At 45.5% G+C, this 7,307-nt stretch overlaps 1 long non-coding RNA gene across 1 annotated transcript; it reads right to left on the bottom strand.

The window, feature by feature from the left end:
- Positions 1-1,064: 1,064 nt before the first annotated feature.
- LOC115577595 (uncharacterized) lies at positions 1,065-6,751 on the bottom strand. Its single transcript, XR_003983221.1, has 2 exons — positions 6,420-6,751; positions 1,065-2,232 (listed from the first exon to the last, which is right to left on the bottom strand). It is a non-coding gene; the product is annotated as an uncharacterized LOC115577595 (long non-coding RNA).
- Positions 6,752-7,307: the final 556 nt, after the last annotated feature.

Genomic DNA, 7,307 nt, shown 5'->3' with positions numbered 1-7,307 from the left:
CCGTTACAAGTAAAAGTAGCTCAGTCGACATGTTACTCGAGTAAGAGTTAAAAAGTACTTGCTTTTAAAGGTACTTAAGTATCCAAAAGTACATGCTTTTAAATTTACTTTAAGTAAAAGTGAGAGTAAGAGTACATTTCTTATTTTTCTCATCAATGAATTACTATATTTTTTTCTAAATGCATTGAAGGACCTTTTAACTATTGTTTCTGATAATTAACTCTTTGAAACCACCTGCACTGATGTGCTTGCTTTTAGGACCACAATGTTATATAAAGCCTGCAGAAACACCTATAAAAACTAATCAAATGAATGGGATCACAGGAGGACAGCAGATGTTGCAGATGCAGATGTTTATTTACAATCATTAAAACTGTAACCAAATGAACCTGCACCATCCAACTAACTCTCTATCATTTAGCTAAGTTGGGAACTGGAACCCCCTCAAAGACCAATGTTGTCCCCAGACCACTGGTTGAGAATCACTGGTTTACAAAAAACTACATCTGATGCAGCCATTGTCGCAGTTTTGTGTTGACAAACGCAGTCGAGAGCATGGCTACTTTGGTGGTATCCTTATGGAGAGGGATGACGTATTTCCACTTTTAAGTAGATCCCAGTGGAGAGCATGCACTGTGATAGGTTTCCTTCTTTGACAAACACAGCTTGTGTCCAATAGTATTTTAGAAAAAAAAGGAAAAAAAAGAGCAGACCTGAAAGTAACAAGTACTTTTCAACCTTCCTAGAAATTAACTCGAGTAAAAGTAAAAATATTTGTCTTGGAAATGTATTCAAGTAAGAGTAATACGTACCAAGGAAATCTAATACTCAAGTAAAGTACAAATCCTCTGGAGATGTACTTAAGTACAGTACTCAAGTAAATTTACTCCGTTACTGTCCACCACTGAATGCCCCACAGTCCTTTTGCTTTTAGCAAGTGCTCCATCTGAAATTTCCATGGTCCGCTCAGCTTGTCAATAAACAATTTATCTTCCATTGTGAATCCCACAACACTGTTTATATCACAAAATAGCTTTTTAGTGACGCTCCTGGCCCATAACCTGTTAATTCACATGTCTTTATTCAGAACAGAGTCACTAGCTGGCGGTACAACGCCTTCTCAACAGTGTCAAATTACTGATTTTACAACGGTGAGTGTGTGTACATGAAGGTGTGTGAGTCTCCTTGTAGAGAAGTGAACAAATAAAAGATGAATCCACAGAAGTCGCCTTTTGTGTTATTGAATAAAGTATAAAATAGAACAATTGAGAATAACAGAGTGGATCTATTTCAGCTGAAAGGTCAGCGCTCTGCACACCAGGGCGTTCTGGGTGAGTCTGACAAAGTGCTACAGAGAAAGTCACAGTTCATAGAAAACTACGATGATTTAACAGAACTGAGGTTTAGGTTTAAGATGCTTTGAACAGAAAGCTAACAGTCATATGTGAGGTTAAAGCAGGGGGGCCACGACTCCTTCAGAAGTCTTACAGTGTCTGAAGTTGAGATTCGATGGGCCTTAAATATTTTTAGTCACATTACTGAGAAGATTGTCAAATCAAATGGGTACAAAGACCCACATGGAGCTGTTGACAGGACTTATGCAGCAAGAAACCTTTGTACCATCAGAGTACCACAAAGTTAAAATATGAAAGAATTTATTCATAGATTAAATCATCTTTTTATTTTAAAAGATTATAGCAATAATTAGTATATGCAATATGTGTATATATATTTCACTTTGAGTGTGTATTTCCATCGATGGTTTGGTTTTAAATTTTATATAAAGTGGCATTAAAAAGGTGTTAAAAAGTGTTAAATGTGACGTGTTTCCATCTGTAGACACTCTGTAAATGTAATGATACATATTGTTACTGCAGAGACCTGCTGTCTCTACATCTGAGGTTGTATTTACGCTTTACTGTCAGAGTTCAAAGGATCTAAACCACATGTTTCAGTCCAAACCACCATGTGACATCACTTTGACGTCACTCTAACGTCACTGATCAATAGTCATCAATAGCAAGTGTGTAGACTGTGTGTGGGAGTCATTAGTAGGAGTCAGAGTGAAGAAGCTCACGAAGTGTCCTCCATCAGGTCCTTCACCTCCATTTAGTCTCTGATCCAAAGTCAAATCAGATCAATGATCAAAGATTGACAAACAGACCAATCAAACTGATTGAGCAGCCATCAGAGGAGTCGGATCAGTGAAGCTGCCTCTGTTCCTGATGTGCCCTGCAGAGGAGATAGAGGACAGTTAGACAGAGACAAGCTGCCAACCAGAGACAAGCAGCCAATCAGAGACAATCAACCAACCAGAGACTAACAAACAACCAGAGACAAGCAGCCAACCAGAGACAACCAACCAACCAGAGACAAGTAACCAACCAGAGACAATCAACTAACCAGAGACAAGCAGCCAACCAGAGACAAGCAGCCAACCAGAGACAAGAGGCCAACCAGAAACATGCACACAACCAGAGACAAGCAACCAACCAGAGACAAACAGCCAACCACGGACAAGCAACCAGAGACAAGAAGCGAACCAGAGACAGGCAACCAACCAGAGACAAGCAGGCAACCAGAGACAAGCAGCCACCAGAGAAAAGCAGCCAACCAGAGACAGGCAACCAACCAGAAACATGCAGCCAACCAGAGACAAGCAACCAGAGACAAGTAACCAACCAGAGATAAGCAGCCAACCAGAGACAAGCAACCAACCAGAGGCAAGCAACCAACCAGAGGTAAGCAACCAACCAGAGGCAAGCAACCAACCAGAGACAAGCAGCCAACCACAGACAAGCAACCAGAGACAAGAGGCCAACCAGAAACATGCACCCAACCAGAGAAAAGCAACCAGAAACAAACAACAAGAGACAAGCAACCAACCAGAAACATGCAGCCAACCAGAGACAAGCAACCAACCAGAGATAAGCAGCCAACCAGAGACAAGCAACCAACCAGAGACAAGGAGCCAACCACAGACAAGCAACCAGAAACAAGAAGCCAACCAGAAACATGCACCCAACGAGAGACAAGCAACCAACCAGAGACAAGCAGGCAAAAAGAGACAAGCAGCCACCAGAGAAAAGCAGCCAACCAGAGACAAGCAACCAACCAGAAACATGCAGCCAACCAGAGACAAACAACCAGAGACAAACACTAGAGACAAGCAACCAACCAGAAACATGCAGCCAACCAGAGAATAGCAACCAGAGACAAGGAGCCAACCACAGACAAGCAACCAGAAACAAGAAGCCAACCAGAAACATGCACCCAACGAGAGACAAGCAACCAACCAGAGACAAGCAGCCAATCAGAGACAATCAACCAACCAGAGACTAACAAACAACCAGAGACAAGCAGCCAACCAGAGACAACCAACCAACCAGAGACAAGTAACCAACCAGAGACAATCAACTAACCAGAGACAAGCAGCCAACCAGAGACAAGCAGCCAACCAGAGACAAGAGGCCAACCAGAAACATGCACACAACCAGAGACAAGCAACCAACCAGAGACAAACAGCCAACCACGGACAAGCAACCAGAGACAAGAAGCGAACCAGAGACAGGCAACCAACCAGAGACAAGCAGGCAACCAGAGACAAGCAGCCACCAGAGAAAAGCAGCCAACCAGAGACAGGCAACCAACCAGAAACATGCAGCCAACCAGAGACAAGCAACCAGAGACAAGTAACCAACCAGAGATAAGCAGCCAACCAGAGACAAGCAACCAACCAGAGGCAAGCAACCAACCAGAGGTAAGCAACCAACCAGAGGCAAGCAACCAACCAGAGACAAGCAGCCAACCACAGACAAGCAACCAGAGACAAGAGGCCAACCAGAAACATGCACCCAACCAGAGAAAAGCAACCAGAAACAAACAACAAGAGACAAGCAACCAACCAGAAACATGCAGCCAACCAGAGAATAGCAACCAGAGACAAGCAACCAACCAGAGATAAGCAGCCAACCAGAGACAAGCAACGAACCAGAGACAAGGAGCCAACCACAGACAAGCAACCAGAAACAAGAAGCCAACCAGAAACATGCACCCAACGAGAGACAAGCAACCAACCAGAGACAAGCAGGCAAAAAGAGACAAGCAGCCACCAGAGAAAAGCAGCCAACCAGAGACAAGCAACCAACCAGAAACATGCAGCCAACCAGAGACAAGCAACCAGAGACAAACAACCAGAGACAAGCAACCAACCAGAGACAAGCAACCAACCAGAGGCAAGCAACCAACCAGAGACAAGCAGCCACCAGAGAAAAGCAGCCAACCAGAGATAAGCAGCCAACCAGAGACAAGCAACCAACCAGAGACAAGGAGCCAACCACAGACAAGCAACCAGAAACAAGAAGCCAACCAGAAACATGCACCCAACCAGAGACGAGCAACCAACCAGAGACAAGCAGGCAACCAGAGACAAGCAGCCACCAGAGAAAAGCAGCCAACCAGAGACAAGCAACCAACCAGAAACATGCAGCCAACCAGAGACAAGCAACCAGAGACAAGCAACCAACCAGAGACAAGCAACCAGAGACAAGCAACCAACCAGAGATAAGCAGCCAAACAGAGACAAGCAACCAACCAGAGACAAGCAACCAACCAGCGACAAGCAACCAACCAGAGGCAAGCAACCAACCAGAGACAAGCAGCCAACCACAGACAAGCAACCAGAGACAAGAGGCCAACCAGAAACATGCACCCAACCAGAGACAAGCAACCAACCAGAGACAAACAGCCAACCACGGACAAGCAACCAGAGCCAAGAAGCCAACCAGAATCATGCACCCAACCAGAGACAAGCAACCAACCAGAGGCAAGCGGCCAACCACAGACAAGCAACCAGAGACAAGAAGCCAACCAGAAACATGCACCCAACCAGAGACAAGCAACCAACCAGAGACAAGCAGGCAACCAGAGATAAGAAACCAGAGGCAAACAACCAGAAACAAGCAACCAACCAGAAACATGCAGCCAACCAGAGACAAGCAACCAACCAGAGCCAAGCAACCAACCGGAGACAAGCAGCCAACCACAGACAAGCAACCAGAGACAAGAAGCCAACCTGAAACATGCACCCAACCAGCGACAAGCAGCCGACCAGAGACAAGCAGCCAACCACAGACAAGCAGCCAACCACAGACAAGCAACCAGAGACAAGAAGCCAACCAGAAACATGCACCCAACCAGAGACAAGCAGCCAAACACAGACAAACAACCAGAGACAAGAAGCCAACCAGAAACATGCACCCAACCAGAGACAAGCAGGCAACCAGAGACAAGCAGCCAACCAGAGAAAAGCAGCCAACCAGAGACAAGCAACCAACCACAAACATGCAGCCAACCAGAGTCAAGCAACCAGAGACAAACAACCAGAGACAAGCAACCAACCAGAAACATGCAGCCAACAAGAGACAAGGAACAAGAGACAAGCAACCAACCAGAGACAAGCAACCAACCAGAGACAAGCAACCAACCACAGAAAAGCAGCCAACCACAGACAAGCAACCAACCACAGAAAAGCAGCCAACCACAGACAAGCAACCAGAGACAATGAGCCAACCAGAAACATGCACCCAACCAGAGACAAGCAGCCAACCAGAGACAAGCAGCCAACCACAGACAAGCAAGCAGAGACAAGAAACTACCAGAAACATGCACCCATCCAGAGACAAGCAATCAACCAGAGACAAGCAGCCAACCACAGACAAGCAACCAGAGACAAGAAGCCAACCAGAAACATGCACCCAACCAGAGACAAGCAACCAACCAGAGACAAGCAGGCAACCAGAGATAAGAAACCAGAGACAAACAACCAGAAACAAGCAACCAACCAGAAACATGCAGCCAACCAGAGACAAGCAACCAGAGACAAGCAACCAACCAGAGACAAGCAACTGACCAGAGACAAGTATCCAACCAGAGACAAGCTGCCAACCACAGACAAACAACCAGAGACAAGGAGCCAACCAGAAACATGCACCCAACCAGAGACAAGCAACCAACCAGAGACAAGCAGGCAACCAGAGACTAGTAGTCAACCAGAGAAATGCAGCCAACCAGAGGCAAGCAGCCAACCAGAGACAAGCAGCCAACCAGAGACAAGCAACCAATCAGAGACAAGCAGCCAACCAGAGACAAGCAGCCAACCAGAGACAAGCAGCCAACCAGCTACAAGCAACCAACCAGAGACAAGCAGCCAACCAGAGACAAGCAACCAACCAGAGACAAGCAGCCAACCAGGGACAAGCAGCCAACCAGAGACAAACAACCAAACAGAGACAAGCAACCAACCAGATACAAGCAGCCAACCAGAGAAAAGCTGCCAACAAGAGACAAGCAGCCAACCAGAGACAAGCAGCCAATCACAGACAGACACACAGACCTCTGTTTTGTATCTTCATACTGACCTTTGACTTTGAGCTCGACTGTTTTCAGTCTCATTATGTCTCTGTTCTTCTTGAAGACTTCACACCAGTATTTTCCTGTGTCTGTCTCTTTGGGGTGTTTCAGGGTCAGACTGAGGTCTCCCGTCTTCAGCAGGTTTTTCTTCATCTCTGTTCGGTCTATGTAATCCTGGTGCTGTTTCTCAGGCTGGTCAGATCTGTTCCAATACAGGTGGACTGTCCTGCATGTCTTGAAAGGGTCATAGACCCACTTCACTGTAGCGTCCTCAGGCAGGTCAGGTGTAGTTCTGAAGGGCAGCTGGACAGACTCCACCCCCTCCTCCACCTCCACCTGACAGACTGAGAGGAAGCAAAGCACAACATCAGCTGTACAGACAGCAGCAGCAGTTTTGAATAACTTTATTGACTGATTACAAAGTAGTCAGAGTCCTGATGGTGTTGTGATGTTTTGTCCCTGTGGTCTTCACAGTAATGTCTCATCTCAGTGTTCAACTGCTGTTTGTTGCTTCTCTTTGTCACTTTCACATTTCTGGACGTCAAATTTAACATTTTCTTTGATCAACTTCTTCAACAGGAAGTGAAGATTTCTTGAATCAGCTGAGAACTGATCATCAATCAATAACTGATACAAACTATTAAAGCTGCATTTCTTTGTTCTCAGTGATGAAAAGATTTGTTGTTTCTTTCAGCTCGTTCCTTCAACTTTCTTCTGGATCAAATAAAAACATCACATTCAGATCAATACTGTCAACTCTGATTGGAAATCAATCAGCTGATTGATGTCAGTCAATCAAAAAACAACACGGTCAATAAATGAAGATTCACAGAATCTAAATCATGTCAGTCAGGTCCAAAGAACAGCTGGTCATCAACAACACAACAGAACACATG

Source organism: Sparus aurata, unplaced genomic scaffold, assembly GCF_900880675.1.
Source record: "Sparus aurata unplaced genomic scaffold, fSpaAur1.1, whole genome shotgun sequence".
In the NCBI taxonomy this organism is placed as follows: Eukaryota; Metazoa; Chordata; class Actinopteri; order Spariformes; family Sparidae; genus Sparus; species Sparus aurata.
The sequence above is the reverse complement of the archived record's forward strand: the minus strand, read 5'-3'. Positions and strand labels throughout refer to the sequence as shown.